This window comes from Gekko japonicus, unplaced genomic scaffold (assembly GCF_001447785.1).
Source record: "Gekko japonicus isolate JY-2015 unplaced genomic scaffold, Gekko_japonicus_V1.1 scaffold632, whole genome shotgun sequence".
In the NCBI taxonomy this organism is placed as follows: domain Eukaryota; kingdom Metazoa; phylum Chordata; class Lepidosauria; order Squamata; family Gekkonidae; genus Gekko; species Gekko japonicus.
Genome location: NW_015172025.1, coordinates 161,048 through 164,986, shown reverse-complemented (window position 1 = coordinate 164,986; position 3,939 = coordinate 161,048).

Sequence of the window (3,939 nt, the reverse complement as noted above, 5' to 3'; positions counted from 1 at the left end):
GGATATCAAGTCCCCCAATCTGGCCTCTCCTTTCGGTTCTCCCCACTGCCCACGATCAGGCTTTGAATAAAGGATTGGTAGCATGGAAGCTATGCACTCCCTAAAGCAGGGGTGTCAAACATGCGGCCCGGGGGCTGGATCAGGCCCCCGGAGGGCTTTCCTCAGGCCCACAGTGGAACTGGCCATCTCCTGCTTCCAGTTCTGCTGCTGCTGCTGCATCATAGCTTACTTCGCCAGACTCTCTTAATCACTCAGCCGTTTCATGTTTTAACCTGGGTCCTAGACTCAGAACTCTGAGCATGAGATTTCTGTGGTGAATGTCAATAAATCAAAAGCAGATTTGCAGCTTACAGAGCGAATGTTTTACGCATGTTTTTATTTTAAGTAAAAAAAAAAATCTTTGTGTTTGTGTTCTTTATAAAGTTTATATCTCCACTACCTGGCATTAAATGTTATGACACACACGGGTCCCGGCCTGACCAGGTCTCCTTTATGTCAGATCCGGCCCTCATAACAAATGAGTTTGACGCCCCTGCCCTAAAGGCCTCTTATTTTGGAACCTGCTAGACCAAGGCTGTACTTATTTGTGAGGTAAATAGAGATCACTTTTCCTTGGATGTTTGACTCAGCAGACAAGGCACAGGTGGAAATGAAAAGCCAAGATTTATTTAACAGGAAATATTTAATAGGGTAAATATTATGTGTGGATGACTTCAATATATATAGTATAACTGGCTCTCGAGTAAAGCAAATAAACCCCGAGAGGAGATTTGAGCCCTGCTGTTTCAGGTTACTCCAGCAGGTTCAAGGCCGCTCTTTCCCCACACAGAGCACCTTTCCACCGAACCTACACACCACCAGTTAGGAATGACGGGCCCTAGACAGGAAAGCTTCTTTAAGAACATAAGAGAAGCCCATGTTGGATCAGGCCAATGGCCCATCCAGCCCAACACTCCATCACACAGTGGCCAAAAATACCAGGGGCCATCAGGAGGTCCATCAGTGTGGCCAGGACACTAGGAGCCCTCCCACTGTTGCCCCCCCCCCAAGCACCAAGAATACAGAGCACCCCTTGCCCCGGACTGAGAGTTCCTATCTATACCTTGTGGCTAATAGCCACTGATGGACCTCTGCTCCATGTTTATCCAGTTCCCTCTTGAAGCTGTCCATGCTTGTAGCCGCCACCACCTCCTGTCGCACTAAAATAAGTTTTGTTCCCTAAGCTGACCCCTAAATCATAACTAAAAGCCAAGTAAAACCCTGGCCAAGCTGACGCTCCTTTCCAGAGCCACAAAACAACTGGGGGGGGGGGTATGTCTTCACCCTTCTTAAACTGAGGCTGGCACACCCCCTCCCATCCAGTGGCGTTCCATTGGCTCTGATAGGCTGAGGCCAAAATCACAAGGATCGGTTCGGCGCCCTGGAGGAGAGGCGGGACTTTTCAGGATGATTGCCGCTGTGGTCCTGTCCACACTCTCCTTTTAATCCACGTTCATCGGGGTGTCCTCCAAGCAATCCTGCACTAAAACCAAATTCAACCTTATTTTAAATCCAGGTTTTTCCACAGTTCGGCACTAAAACTGAATGTCGCCTTCTTTTTATTCCATTCCCCCCATTCTGCATTATATTACCTCCTTTCAGTGGTTGGCCCAGTTTCAGTCCACTGTTGCCCCAGGGTTTTTCGATGCTGTTTTGCCAAGGACTGAAATTGCATGTGTTTTATCCCAGGACATCTGCCCTGCTTTTCACCCTTTTTTTTTGCCTCCTCACCTCAGCAGCTGAAATAAGATGCATGCAGTGACCTCTCATGGACAATGGGGATTTGTGAGCACCAAGGCCAAAAAAACCCACAAGGGGACAGCCAGGTGACTGCTGTAGCGCCCTTCTTTCTCCATATTGTGAAAATAATAATAATAATAATGAGCTTAGATTTATACCCTGCCCTTCACTAGCCAAAGGAGTCTCAGAGCGGCTTACAATCTCCCTTCCCTTCCCCAACCCTTCTGAGGTAGGCGGGGCTGAGAGAGCTCTTGACAGAAACTGCTCTTTTTTCAAGGACAGCTCTGAGAGAACTATGGCTTTCCCAAGGTCATCCAGCAGGTGCAAGTGGAGGAGTGGGGAATCAAACCCGGTTCTCCCAGATTAGAGTCTTAATCACTACACCAAGAAAAGCACAGAAGCGTAATAATAATAGAGGTATATTTGATGTGGCGTCTTACAGGTTTTTTGAGTTTATATTTCTATTTCTGCAGGCGCCTTCCGCCTTCTCTCACAGACATCAGAGCTTTCTTTCGAGCACTGGACCAATAGCAAACCATTTTTTGAGTATCCAACAGTGCTGCTTGCAATTTGTGATTCAAGAAGTTCGTGATGATAGAGGGAGGGCCAGCACCAACTAGACTAGCACCTCTCAGGTCAGACTATATTAGGGTTGCCAGATCGAGGTTGGGAATTCCCTGGAGATTTGGGGGTGGAGCCTTGGAAGGGCAAAGTTTGGGGAGAGAAGCGACCTCAGCAGGGGTATAACACCATAAAGTCCATCTTCCAAAGCAGCTCCAGGGGAACTAATCTCTGTCATCTACAAAAAAGTTGTAATTCTAGGTGGTCTCCAGCCCCCATCTGGAAGTTGGCAATCCTAAACTATATTATGGCAACCACTGTGGTCCTGCTGTGAATCAGATCCCTCGTGTCCATGGTGAACTCATATAAAATCTAGCATGGCCCTCAGTTACTTTCCCTCGCTTCTACCGAGCCTTTCCTTACACCAGACAAGGCAGCTCTAGCGATCTCCCTGTTGCACAGTAGAAAAGAGCAAGAGTTTAGTAGCACCTTAAAGACTACCAAAACTTTGTGGCAGGGGAGGAGCTCTCGTGAGCCACTGATCCCTTCTTCAGCTAATTGCACAGAAATCTACTTGTCTTCTATTGCTTCTTCTCTTCCAGTTTGGTGTAGTGGTTAAGTGGTTAAGGCTCTAATCTGGGAGAACGGGGTTTGATTCCCCACTCCTCCATTTGCACCTGGCTGGATGACCTTGGGCAAGCCATAATTCTGGCACAGCTGTTCTTGAAAAAAGAGCCCTTTCTGTCAGAGTTCTCTCAGCCCCACCTACCTCACAGGGTGTCTGTTGTGGGGAGGGGGAGGGAAAAGGAGTTTGTCAGCCGCTCTGAGACACCTTTGGGTAGTGAAGGGCCATGGGGTATAAATCCCATCTCTTCTCTTCTTCTCTTCCTGAGTAGCATCCATGGAAGATGTAGGGAAAAGTCCAGTCCGCTGGATAGGATACTTTCACACAATTAATGGGAAAACTATTTGAGATAAAAGGTTTTGCCAAATTTTTGTTTTCGTTAGGGCTATCGATGCAGGCCCATGAGAATTTCCTGATTTTCCCCTTCCCCTCATTTTTATTTATATCTGATTTTTCTCCTTGATCACGGAGGCAACACGGCTTTTCACACTGTTCCCCCCTCTCCACCCAGTCCTTATAACCACCACCTTGTAAGGCTAGATTAGGCTGAGAAGTTGTGATTGGGCCAAGGTCACAAGGCAGGCTTCTGTGGCTAAGTGGGCGATTCGAACCTAGTCTTCCGCTAACCACTAATCTACACCAACCCTTTACTGTGGCAAGCTGTTCGTTACTGCATATGAAATTATCTAACTTACACGTTATTGCTGTCACGATTTGTGTGACTTTCTAACCCGCCCTGAGCCTGTTTGCAGGGAGGGCAGGATAGAAATCGAATCAGATAAATAAATAAAATCCAGCTGAGAATCCTTTTTTTGTTTTTATAAAGCAAGTTCTTTGACTTAAAGACTAGGCTAGTCACTCAATCCAAAGATAGGAATTGCATGTTAAGGCCTATTCACTGGAACAAATGAATATGCTTGGTTTAGTAATCCTGAAGGTCAAACCATCTAGGGCCCCGGTCACACGGGCCAGAT